Source organism: Gossypium raimondii, chromosome 2, assembly GCF_025698545.1.
Source record: "Gossypium raimondii isolate GPD5lz chromosome 2, ASM2569854v1, whole genome shotgun sequence".
In the NCBI taxonomy this organism is placed as follows: domain Eukaryota; kingdom Viridiplantae; phylum Streptophyta; class Magnoliopsida; order Malvales; family Malvaceae; genus Gossypium; species Gossypium raimondii.
This window is the reverse complement of record NC_068566.1, coordinates 1,822,531-1,836,158: the sequence shown is the minus strand read 5'-3', so window position 1 is coordinate 1,836,158 and position 13,628 is coordinate 1,822,531. Positions and strand designations below refer to the sequence as shown.

At 34.7% G+C, this 13,628-nt stretch overlaps 1 long non-coding RNA gene and 1 other non-coding gene across 5 annotated transcripts; both read left to right on the top strand.

Annotated features, from left to right (window-relative positions):
• The first annotated feature begins 4,167 nt into the window (after positions 1 to 4,167).
• On the top strand, positions 4,168 to 4,274 carry LOC128039482 (small nucleolar RNA R71). The gene has a single exon (XR_008193986.1). It is a non-coding gene; the product is annotated as a small nucleolar RNA R71 (small nucleolar RNA).
• Positions 4,275 to 9,827: 5,553 nt separating this feature from the next.
• LOC105787608 (uncharacterized) lies at positions 9,828 to 13,628 on the top strand. 4 transcript variants are annotated; one of them, XR_001131611.2, is made up of 10 exons: positions 9,828 to 9,981; positions 10,158 to 10,287; positions 10,365 to 10,445; positions 10,611 to 10,935; positions 11,449 to 11,486; positions 11,568 to 11,590; positions 11,699 to 11,791; positions 11,882 to 11,974; positions 12,882 to 12,981; positions 13,431 to 13,628. It is a non-coding gene; the product is annotated as an uncharacterized LOC105787608 (long non-coding RNA). The 4 variants fall into 4 exon arrangements; XR_008191461.1 differs by lacking the exon at positions 12,882 to 12,981 and having other exon boundaries at positions 10,365 to 10,401; XR_001131613.2 differs by lacking the exon at positions 12,882 to 12,981.

Here is a 13,628-nt window from a genome sequence, read left to right as displayed (position 1 = left end):
TTTTGCTTTCTCTGTATTGAACTCGTTATTCGTATTTGCTGTGAAAACAACAGTTTTTTATTGATTTTTCCCCCTATCCTATTACAGTGTATTGAGTTTGATTTTATAGCAAACAATGAAACAAGAAAAGTAAACAAAATCTTCTAGTATCTTGCTTGATTCGTGATTTCAAAGATTTTTCTTGCCGTATTCTGTTTTGTTTCCTTCCTTGTTGCGCAGGTATGAAGATCGTGCGAAGATTCGGGGGCATGGTTGCGGCGGCCAAAGTTTACCCTAGAACTCTAGGGTTTCTGAAATTGTTCTTGGGCCTGGGGGTTAATTTTGGGTCATTCGTTATTGTATTTTGTTTTGGGTTTTGGGCCCAAAAAAAACTGTTGTATTTGGACCATTTAGTTTCACGTAGGCCGGGCAAATTTGGCCCATTACAAGCCTAATGAACACATGAATTGGAGTGCTCCACATGACCTGGACACACGGCCGTGTGGATACTGGAGCTAATTTTTTTTCAATTTTAATTCGAGACACACGATATCAGTGAGTTACATAGCCTAGAGACAGGGTTGTGTGTGTCTCACATGGCCTCGTACACGGGTTTGGGAGAAGCGAAAGATCATCGCAGACAGATGTATCCTAGGCTATGTTGATACTGGAAGTATTGTTATTTTATTTTTGAAGCATCACACGAGCTAAGATGATCCACACGACTTGACGACATGACGTGTGTGGCACACGACCTTGACACATGGATATGACATAGGCCGTGTGAATCTTGGAGTTAATTTTTTTTTAAGATTTCGAGTAAGGCATGAGCTGAAACTGTACACAAGAGAGTAAAACACAGCTTTATGGCCCAACATGGGCCAATACACGACTGTGTCCCCCTATAAAGTTGAAAACCCAAACTTTTTTTTTACTTTTACCTTTCTAACCGTTTTTCACCCCCTTCCTATTCCACCGTTCCCACAAATCCACAACCCTCACCGTCATCGATCTTTCCCTTACCGATCCGACCACCTATCCACACATTCATGTGTTGACCCTGCTTATCCCTCTCACGCTATTCCTTTTCTCCTCCACTTACACCGAATCGTTCTTCCCCCTATTCCCTTTCGCAACATCAGAATCCCTCGCCATCGATTAGCACCACACTCTCACCAATCCCTCTTCTTTTCACCACATCCACTGTTCTTCGCTTCACCCTATTCCTCTTTGACTTCGCGCAACAACTGTGGCTAAAACCTCCGTGCCTTGTCCTCTTCCATTTTTTTTCACTACTCGCACTTCTACCTGACCACCAGCCACCAAGCTACATCTGTTCCTCCTTTCTCACCGTACATAAATCATTTCCCCTTCCACATTCGAACCCAACCATCATCACCATTCCTTCTCCAATGACCACAACCACGACCTGCCCCTCCATGTGCCATCCACCGCATCTCTATTGACTACCTCTATCACCGTCGGAAATAACCCCCACCATCTAAAATGACGACGACGAGGGTTATGGATTGGTTGAAATGGTGGAAGGGGAAGGGAAAGGGGTGAAAAACGGTTAGAAAGGAAAAAGTAAAAAACAAGTTAGGGTTTTCAACTTTAAAGGGGGAATGGTCATGTATTGGCTTGTGCTCGGCCACACGGTCATGCCTCACTCTCGTGTGTACACTTTCAACCCAAGTGTCATTTGAAATCTAAAAAATATTAGCTATAGGACTCACACAGCGTAAGACACGTCCGTGTGTCCAGGCCATGTGCCACAAACTGCCTGTGTAGCTAGGCCATATGGGTCATCTTAGCCCTTATAATGCTTCAAAAAGAAAATAACAATACTACCAGTATCAACATTGCCTAGGACATGCCTGTGTGTCTAGGTCTTCTATCACACAAGGCCGTTTGCCATGCCGTGTGCAATGATCCTTCGCTTCTCCCACGCCCGTGTGTGAGGTCATGTGTCTCACACGATCATGTCTCTAGACTATGTAACTCAATGATGTGTTTCTCGAATTAAAATTGAAAAAATTTTAGCTCTAGTATCAACGACCTAGGACATACCCGTGTGTCCTGGTTGTATGGAACACCCCAAACTGTGTGTTTACTTTTTTTAAGTAATAAATTTTTTTATTATATATATACTTTTATTTTTTATTTTTTTTAAAGAGCATGAAAGTAAACTGAAAGATAAAAACACTCAGGTTGCCTCTCAAGAAATTCTTATTTAAAGTCTAAGCTTGACTTTTCTCTTTTTGAGTAAACGGTTAAGACGGATATTAGAGCCAAAGCTCCTCTCTATCATTATCATTATTACCACCGGAATAAAATTTGGGACAATGATCGTTTACCTTGAATGTGTCGTATTCAGGATGTGTTACCTCAATTGTACCGTATGGAAAAATGATTTATACCACACATAGGTTGAACCCTTTTTACTTAAACGCTGAAGGAAAAATTCGTGGATTTGATTTTTCTAATAGTACTTTATCCCCAACTTTGAATTGGTTCATTCTCTTCACCTGCACATCATGGCATTGCTTTGTTACTTCATTTTACTCTATCTATTGCTCATCAACCTTCGTTCGTCATTCATCTAATTGGTCAAGCTGCACCGTTCACTCTTCACTTGTCCCTCAAGTTCTATCATTTTCAATAAAATATGTCTTCAACATGTTTTCATAAGGGATTTCTTACAAAAAATGTTTAGCCACATGATTACTAACATTAGCAAAACAATTAGTATCATCTCGCTCACTTGGGACTCCCACAAAATCACGTGCTTTAAGAGTAATATTTTCATCACCTACACGAAACACAAGTTCACCGGTACCCACATCAACAAAATTTCTAGCAGTGGCTAAAAAGGGTTGACCTAAGATCATAGGTACCTCAATATCCTCATCCATGTCCAATACAAAAAAAAAATCAACAGAGAATATAAATTTATTAGCTTTCACAAGTACATCCTCAATAATACCCCTAGGATATCTAATTGGTCTATCCGTTAATTGAATACTCATCCTAGTGGATTTAGGTTCCCCAATACCAAGTTGTTTGAACATCTTATAAGGCATGACATTTATACTAGCCCCCAAATTAGCCAAAGCTTTTTCAACATTTAAACTACCAATGAGACAAGGAATAGTAAAATTCCCTGGATCTTTAAGTTTGTTGGGTAGTTTGTTTTGGAGAATGATTGAGCAAACTACAATTAGCTCTACAGTCGACAAGTCGTCTAATTTCCTTTTATTTGTTAACAGCTCCTTTAAAAATTTTACATACTTTGGCATTTGCGAAAGATCTTCAACAAACGGTAAGTTAATGTACAATTTTCTTTAGAGTTCAAGAAATTTACCATATTATTCTTTTATGTGGTCTCTCTTTAATGCTACTGGACATGAAACTCGTGGTTTGTAGTTTTTGATTATCGACTTACTAACCTTTCCACATTTCGAACAGTGATTGCATGGATTTGCTCCTTTGGGTTAGTTCCAGTGTTGCTAGGTAAGCTACATTGTGGTCTTTCTGAAACAAGTTTGGCAAGCTGTCCAATTTGATTTTCAAGCACATGAATCGATGCTTGCTAATTTTTAGTGTTGTTTCAGTGTTTTAAAATCGAGTTTCAAACACCGAAATAAATTTAGCTAACATCTCCTCAAGGTTTGGTTTCTTTTCTTGCTAATAAAGTTGCTGAAAACCCGAATGAGGTTGTGACCTTTAATTTCCTTAACCACCCTAAGAGAAATTTGTACAGTTCCTCCAACCTGCATTATAACTATTGCTATAAGGGTTATTTTACCCAATAAGTAAACTTGCTCATGCTCCATGTTAAACTTGAAGGGTGAATATTCTAAACTAATCATCCCCGCTCCGTTCGTATCACATTGCATTACTAGGTTCACTTGCGTAGAAAAATTCAAACCATCAATTTTCTTATTCAGTGCTTCCACTTGACTTGTAAACATAGCAACTGCATCTAGATTAAAAACACTGTTTGCTTTCATCAGTTTTGTTCTCATGACTTGTCACTAATAGTTATTTAGTGCTTTTTCCTCATTAAAAACTTGAGCTAGCTCGGGTGTTTTGTTATTCAGAGTTCCACCAGCTGTTGCATCAAATAATTGCCTAGTCAAGGGATTCAAACCATTGTAGAAGGTTTGAACTTATAACCACAAAGGTAACCCATGAGGAGAGAACCTTCACAAAATATCCTTAAATCTCTCGCATGCATCATATAATGTCTCCAAATCAATTTAAGCAAAAGAAGAGATGTCGTTCCTCAACTTAGCTATTTTAGTCGGTGGGAAGTACTTCAACATAAATTTTTCAGTCAATTGCGCCTAAGTAGTGATAGCACCCTGTGGAAGTGAAATCAACCATTGTTTTCCCTTGCTCCTCAAAGAGAATGGGAACAATAGTAAGCGTATGGCATCATCAATAGCGTCATTGATCTTAAATGTGTCACAAATATCTAGAAAGTTAGCCAAATGAGTATATAGATCTTCATCTTACAAACCATCAAACTGAAAATAGTGTTGTACCATCTGAATTGTGTTCGGCTTCAGCTCAAAATTGTTTACAGTAATAGTCGGTCTCACAATACTCAATTCAACCCCAATCATAATAGGTTTAGCATAATCATACATAATACGATGAGCAGGAGCTACAGGAAGCTGTTGATTATTTTGATTATCACCCATCTCCACAGCAATATCCTTTTCCTCTTGATCGTCTACAATATTCGGTTGATTTTGCCTTGTTTCTCTAACCTCTTTACGATTTCTATGAGCAGTCTTTTCAACTTCACTATAAAAAATTAACAGTTCCGACAGGTTTCCTCTAGGCATAAACCAAAAGAACCGATCAGAGTCAAACAAACGAAAAATTAGAATGTAAAAATTAAATTAAAAATAAAAATAAAAAATGGATAACTTAAGAGAAATAATTTTTTCCTAATATTTTAGTCCCCAACAACGATGCCAAAAACATGATGCAATCGTAAACCAACTAAAAATTCGACAAAGGTAAGTGCACCTATAAATTAATAGTGTAGCTACGGTGAGCAAAGATATCATTCCCACGCAGACTAAAAGTACTAGTAATTAATGTCTTTCTATTATTTAACCGATAAATTCGAATAATTGATTGAAAACTAAAATTAACTAAACTAATTGCTAACAAACATGACAAAGAACAATTTAGGAAAATAAATTATTAACAACCAAGAAGTGAAACAATACCCAGGAAAGAATTCATCTAGATTTCATCTGTCATTATCAATCTTAATTACGTAATTTCTTCACTTAGTATCTTACTTCGTAGAAATCCCTTAATTATGCTAATATCTTTCTTCAAGATTGATGTGTCATAATTCGGTGTAATAGTTTAAACTAATTTCTGCACTTTAGGATCTTGAAAGCAAGCATTTTCATTAAATTTTAATGATGTTTTTTTAAGTTTTATTAAAGTTAATGAAATGTGCAAATTGAGTCCTTTATTGACCTTAAGGGTCAGATTAGGCCTAAGGGTTAGCTAGTGAACTTTGTAAGTGTGCAGGAGACCATTAGAAGGCATACTAAACCAATAACGGTCACTATGTCACAACATAGAATGATCAATGTCGCAACATAGAGAGTAGAATGGAAAAATCATGAGACTGCCTTCGATGTCGCGACATATCCTAAGGGTGCTGCGACATACCCCTAAAGATATCCCAAGAGGAGTATACTAAATTTTATTTCACGACACAGGTCATGGTGTGTTGCAACATTGACTCTCAACAAAAATTAACACGAGCCAAGAGGCGTTTTGGCCTGCACAATCAAACTTAAAGCTTGGGAACATCAGCTAACCTAGGGTTAAGGACAACAACCACCTAAAATTTATAAATAGGCTCAATTATCACATATTATAGACATCAATTACTTAGTTTAGAATTATGCTTTTAATTTCAGTTCAGTTTTCTTTATTCTTAAGTTTTAGATTTATTTTCATGTTGTTCTTTGTTTACCTTGAGAGATCTGATTTATGGAGACAATCAAATTGTGTGGATTCGCATTCATTCTTAATACAAATCAAGCTTTTTCTTAAACTCTATATTTTCAATTCATTCAACAAGCTTGTTCTTTATATCGATTCTATATTGATTATGAAAACCATGAGGAACTAATCCTTTTATGGGGGATTAGGGAGTGGAGGTATGATCTTTTAACTATTTTATAAGGTTACTCAATGGATCAGCTGTTTAGGAAAGGAAGAACCTAAACCCTAGGCCTGACAACCCTAGGAAGTCATCAAGGTGGGAATTGACCCAAAATTGGTACGGCCTATCCGTAAACACCTTCACCCCAAGTCAGTCTGGACTGTGAGGTCAGAAGATAAGTAGTCCTTACTGACTCATTATTTGAGTGGAAGATCGGAAGATCATGCTGGAATAACAAGTAGTTGATTGACAAAAACCTAAAGTGACTATTGATGGGGATGACCGAAGCGAGCTAATCACCCATAATCATATTTGATTTATTTCATTTCTCGATCTCTTGATTTTTTATTTCTTTCCTTATTATATTTTATTATTTCTTAAAAAATCCTTTTATTATGTTTTCGTATTATAACTGATTTAGAGTACTAATTAGATCTTTCAGTGTTCTGGTTAAAATCAATCTAGCACTAGCCCTCCTTGGGTACGATCCTCAGAGTACTTACCTACTCCGTTGTAACTATATTACAATTGGACCCGTATACTTGCGGATACCGCCTCATCGATATAGTTTTTACTGCAGTATCCACACTTTGGACATTAGTACGTCCGGAGGCAGTCAAAGACTAAGAGCAACTGACTTTAAGTTGATTAATTGAAATCTCTTTTTAATTAAAACCCTTATTATCGCATTAAATTGATCTATGGATCCCCCTATTAGATTTGAATCTAATTCGAAAGATTTATGCCATCTTATTTCTAAGATTGCATGCAACTCCACTTAATTACGCTAGATCTACTCTTAAACAGGTTCTATTCCTCCTCTGATTTAAGCAAATTAAACATGGATCAATAGTCTTGAAATATCAAACAAAGAATTAAACACACATAATTAAATACAAGATCCAAGTATTTATTGCGTAAAAATATATATTAAATAATAGAATCCATCCTAGGGTTCATATCTCTAGGTATTTGGAAAATAGTTCATGATAGCAAATAAAAACATCTCAAAGGCAGTATAACCAAAAGAAACAAAGAAACTCATAATAAACTTCAAAGAAATTAAAAGGAGATCTTTAATTTTGATGGAAATCTGCTTCAGAATCGCTTCAATGGTGTTTTTCGAGTTGTTTTCTCGAATATTCTATGAAGGCTCTCTCCTATCTTCTTATTTTTGTCATATATAGGTCTTAGAATGCCCCAAAGACCTAAAAATTGTGTTTCTCCGCTGTTTACAGTGCAAATCATGATTTTGACATGGTCTGGCACACACTCGTGTGATAGCCTGTGTGGCTCACACGACGGTGTCTCCAGCCCGTGTGGCCCTTGTACCTTGCTCCGATTTTTGCTCCTTTTGCTCGCAAATGCTCTCCTAAGTATTGAAACATAAATTTAAAGGATTAGGAGCATAACATTCACCATTTTACATCGAATAATCATCCAAAAATGGATTAAGAATTGGATTAAAGCATGTTACTTTTAGCACTTATCACCTAACAATAGTTGGGCTTATTGATGGTCTATAATTTAGAAGTCTAAAATTATAAGTTTGTTTGTTCTTTAAAGTACTTTTTTAATAATTATTATTTTATATTATTGAATTGATTGAACCATGGTTGAATATGTTGGATTAGGAATCAGTGGTCTGATAGATTCAACCACATTTTGGTTTAAGAAAACATTAACAAAAGTTATTAGCAATTCAAGTTCATGTGTTTACCAATAATTGGACTAACTTCTCAATTTTAATAAAATACGAAGACCAAATTTTGACAAATTAAAGTAGAGGTACTACCTACTCAACTAGAACTACACCAAAACAGGCTTTTAGCGGCACTTTTAGCGGCGCTTGGACAAAAAATACAGGTAAAAATCGAGCATTAGCAGCGCTTTATGGAAATCGCCACAAAAGATCGAGCATTAGCAGCGTTTTTGAAAACGCCAAAAAAAGCTAAAGCCCAAAAAACTAAAGCCTCGTTTTTCTTACCTTCGGGGCTTTAGCGAAAATCGCCACTTTTAAAAAAGCGCCGCTAATGCTCTATGTTTTAGAGGCGTTTTTAAAAAAGCGTCGCTAAAGCTTGGGGTTTTAGTGGCGTTTTTGAAAAAGTGCCGCTAATGCTCGATGTTTTAGCGGCGTTTTTTAAAAAGCGCCGCTAATGTTGGGTGCTTTAGCGGCATTTTTTAAAAAGCGCCGCTAAAAACATTTTATCTTAATTGGTTTATTTATATTAATTAAATAAAATTCAATTTATTTCTAATTGAATATTTAAAATCTTCAGAAAAAATAATGACACGTAGAAATAAGTTGAAATAAAACACATGGAAAAATTAAAATACTATTATTTAAAATAATTTTAAAGTTTTTGGGTACATGATTACTGATTTTTTAATTTATATATTAAAAATTTCTTATAAAATCGTAAAAGAGATAGTATTAATTTTAAAATATTGAATTAATTTTCACTATGGTTTAGGGTTTTTGGTTTAGGGTATATGATTTATTTAAGATTTAAGGTCGGTTTAGGAGTTACCATTTTAAGGTTTATGGAGTATGGGTTTAGGGATTAGGGATTATGGTTTAAGGGTCGGGATTTAAGGTTTCAAGGTAAGGGTTTAGGGGTTAGACATTAAGGGTTAAGAGTTAGGGATTTAAGGTTTAGGGATTCAAGGGCCAGGTTAGGGTTTTGGGTTTAGATTAATTATTTTTTTAATTTATATTTTAAATATGTTCTTATATAATTGTAAAAGAGATAATAATAAATTTATTTAGGGTTTTTAGTTTAGGGTATATGATTAATTTAAGATTTAAAACCGGTTTCGGAGTTCATATTTTAAGGTTTAGGGAGTATGGAATTAGGGATTGTGGTTTAAGGGTTGGGATTTAAGGTTTAGGGGTTATGGGTTAGGGGTTTAAGGGTTAGACGTTAGGGGTTAAGAGTTAGGGTTTTAGGATTTAGGGATTCAAGGGTCGAGTTAGGGTTTTGGGTTTAGATTAATTATTTTTTTAATTTATATTTTAACTATGTTCTTATATAATTGTAAAAGAGATAATAATAAATTAAATATATTGAAATTATGAGTGTAGTTTAAATTATTTTAAATATGAGTATACTTTATATGTATTGAATGGTTAATTTAGGGTTGAAGGTTAACGTTTACTTTAGATTTGTTAAATGATAAAATTTTATACAATTAATTAATGTTTTTATATTTAAAAAAATTTAATCTAAATCATTTGATATATTTAAATATTAGTTTAAATAGAATTAATAAATAAGTTAAAAAAGTAATAGATTGATATGGATATTTAGGTATAATTATTTATTTTGGAGAGGACCAAATTATAAGAAATAAAATAAAATAAAAAAATAAAAGGCATTAGCGGCACTTTTTAAAAAACGCCACTATAGATAGAGCATTAGCGGCGTTTTTTAAAAAACGCCGCTATAGATCGAGCATTAGCGGCTTTTCTTCAAAAATGCCGCTATAGATTGAGCTTTAGCAGCGCTATTTTAAAAACGCCGCAAAAAATAAGCACAACGAGTTTTAGAGGCATTAGCGACGCTTTTTAAAAAACGCCGCTATAAAATTAAGCATTAGCAGCGTTTTTCATTTTATTTTTTTCCCCACCAAAAAATTTGAAGCGCGCCCACTTATCATCCTAAACCCTAACCCCGCCAATATCTCTCCTTCGGCTCTACCCTTTTATCAAAACTGAGCGCCACTTTTTACCCTTTCTTCTTATAACTCAAAACACCAAACCCCCCTTCGCAACTGCTCACTTTCGCCAGGTACCTCTTCCTTTACCCTCCTATCCCTAGATCTCGATTTCCCCTTTTCTATTTCGATTTTGTATTTTGTTTTATTTGATGGCATTGAATCGCTAATTCGTTTCCAAGCTTCGGTTCTGTTTGGTTACTGAGAAAAAAACTTAAGATTTGAAGCGCGTTTTTTTCCCTTTTGGCAGAGAAAAAATGGACCAGTACCAGAAAGTGGAGAAGCCGAAGGCTGAGACGCTAATAAACGAGAATGAGCTGAGGATTATAGTTCAAGGGAGAATGAGGAATTACATTTCTTACGCCATGACTCTGCTTCAGGTTTTTCATTGTTTCGCTTAATATACCTTCCCTCTGTTATTCTTTTCATTGTTTCAGGTCTCATTTGGGTTTTACAGGAGAAAGGTGCAAATAAGATTGTGCTTAAAGCTACAGGTAGAGCTATAAACAAGACTGTCATGATTGCTGAATTAATTATGGTTTGTAGAAGCAGCCAGATGATTTGTAGTGGCAGTATTATACATGAGCTATCTCAGCTGCTTTTTACTTGTTTCTGCTTTATTTGACCATTTCTATCTCAATTTTCCCACCATTTTATGTTATGTTTCTTATACTTTCTAATCTCTCTGTTTGACTCGTATCAGGTCTATGGGGCTTTACGCATGACTGTGAAAATATTCTTGATGTGGAATTCCAAAATGGTAATAGATGGTGGTGAAGACACAACTGTTGCAACTTCATGGCTTGAGGCTAGTAATTTAGTTGCTGTCCCCTGTGTATGGTTGTTGCTTTCTTGAAGTATTCACTAATTTAAAAGAATCAGGAAAGCCATTTTCTGGAAGTTGTTTATATTTTATGTGAATTTGGGCGGTAGAGTATACTTATAGTTTACTTGTAATTTATGATTTATTATACTTTATATGAGGAGCTTGATGCTGGGGATATGGAGCGGACAAGAGATGTGTACAGGTATCTTTATGTTCTTGCAATGGATTAATGGTTCTGTTGGTTGCTATTATTGCTAAATTGCAAATGAAATAATTGCTTTACTAATAAATCTTGTCAACTAACTCTGCAAGAAATTTGCCAGTTGGCTACTATTTGAACGTTTGCATGTTTTGGTTTCATGTTCTGCTAACAGTCCATTTCATTACCCTGTAACAGTCCATTTTTCCTTTTTCTTTTACTTTTTTTTTTCTCATTTTCAATGTTTATTTTAGCGAAGTGCCCTAATGTAAGTTGAAAAATTCAACAGAAATGTTTTGTTTGATTCTTAATTTGGAATTGTGATTTTTTTCACTGTTTCGATATGCTAAATCAGAACTCACAGTAATATGAGTATTATTGTGCTTTTATTTTTGTTTTTCTTTCTTCGTTGACTGGAGACTGAGAGCGAAGACTACAACAGTAGCTGAGTTTTGCTTTTTTGATTTTTTTGTGTGATTATTGTAATTATTATTTTTAATTTTTGTCCGGTCGCAGCTCTCTTTGAAGTTTATTGACACCGAGCAATTTCAAAGGTAAGTGTGTACTTTTATTTTATTATTGGTTTAGCTTCAATTCAGATCTCATTTATTGTTCTTTTGATTTTGATGATACAGGCTCCGTGAGCTGAAACAACTTGGTAAAGAATGATTGACTCAAAAAAATCAAACCTTGATGTTTCTTAGTGTATGCTAAATGCAAGAACTAAATCTACTTATTGTTTCCATGTTCCTATTCTTGTTTGCAGCAAATATGCTATAGAGATTTGAAATTAGAAAATACCCTTTTAGATGGAAGTCCTGCACCTCGTTTGAAAATCTGCGATTTCGGTTACTCTAAGGTTTGGGAATAATTATATATAGTCCATCTTAAATGTCAGTTGCTTTATGATTTTCAAATCATTAAGTTGTTTTTTTAACACTTGGTGTAGTCATCTCTGTTGCATTCAAGACCCAAATCAACAGTTGGAACTCCAGCATATATAGCACCGGAAGTTCTGGCACGGCGAGAGTATGATGGAAAGGTATTATTTCAACTGTATAAAAAATAAAAGAAGTAATATCTGTGTGAAATAGAAAAAATCTAGCTGAGCATTCTATTGATCTGGTGTGCTATTTTTGCCTTTGAAGCCTAACATGTGATCACAAATATCTAATCCAAAGATTTTGAAATGCATGATAGTATCTATTCTTCCACTTCTTGGATTTTCTCATTTTTTATTCGATTTATTACTTTAAAAATATAAGAGATGTGATGAAATGCATTTTGTAGTTGTCCTTGTTTATGAAAGTTTGCAATGCCTTAGACATGTTGGAAGGGATCAGGTTAATTCTCACATGCTTGTTATAGTCGAGTACCTTTTTCATTCTCTTCTTAATTTGACATCCGTCTCTTAATATGTTAATAGAGAGAAATTTTGAGCATTAACCAGACAATTATTATATCATGCTTTTCTGCAATTTAAAGTTTTTCTTAGCGGCTGCGTTTTATTAGGTGATGATATATTAGAAACTTGTAGTAGCCAAAGCTAAAATTAGCAGACCTTGTTTGGAAACTGATTCAACCCATAAATGGTGATTGTAAACTGTGTGAAGTTCCAAATTACTAATTAGTAATTGGCCTTTGTATGTGAAATAACTGTCCTTTCGGACCTGCACTTTATTGTATGTTCTGCACAAGGTGGGATTGTTGTGTTGGTTGTTACTAGGGGTAATGAGTTTTGGCATATGGATATACAGATCTATATGTTTGTGTTCGTCAGCAATGAGATACAGCTTAATTGGTATATGAAGAGTTTCCACAAGAAATGCTTAAAGCAATATTGCTTCCATTTTTGTCATTACATATTAAGCCTTTTCCACAAAAAAATGATGGCCTTTTTATCATTACATATTAAGCCTTTTCTACATCTGACATGAAAGCACATGTAGGGTGATTGAAAATGAGTATTTAGGTCTGAGAAATGGCATACTGGATCAATCAGCCATACTGCTTTCAAGCCATGGTTATCTAACTTACATGAACTGCAAAGTAAGTCAAACATTTTGTAGTAGTTTTAGGAATAACATATCCTTTGTTTGGAAGTGTTCGATCTATTTTTGTTAGCTTGGCACTACTTATGCTTAATTTAGTCTTCATACAATTGCTATAATTTGGTTATCAGCGAGATTTATGATTGTTTTCTATTTTTATTGATTTATGTAGTCAATCTCTCTTCTTTTTGCAAATTAATACTATTGTTCCTTGTTAAAAAATTGAATAGTTTAGACAATCATTAGAAAGAATGCCTGTTTGTGACACATGGAAGAGCTATTGAGATTGTTTGTTAGTATGGTTCAACCTGCTGCTAAAGTTGCACATAATTGTTTGCTATAATTTTTTTTTGAGCCTTAATGGCTATATATATTTTTTATTTTTAACATCTCTGTTGTTTACCAAGTTTGTTGGTTTATCTGATCATTTGGTTTTGCATCCTTTAGATATTGAAGGTGTAGTAGAGGATTCAATCTCTTCAAGCTGGAAAAGACAAGGCTTAGCACTTCTTCAAGTGGAGTGTTATTTAATGTTGCATTCCATGGTCGTTTATCTTAGTCGGAACTTGAATTTTTGTAGCTACCTTTTATACTAGCCTCTTTAACCATGATTGTTAATTATTACGTGTTTTGTAGCTTCTTTTA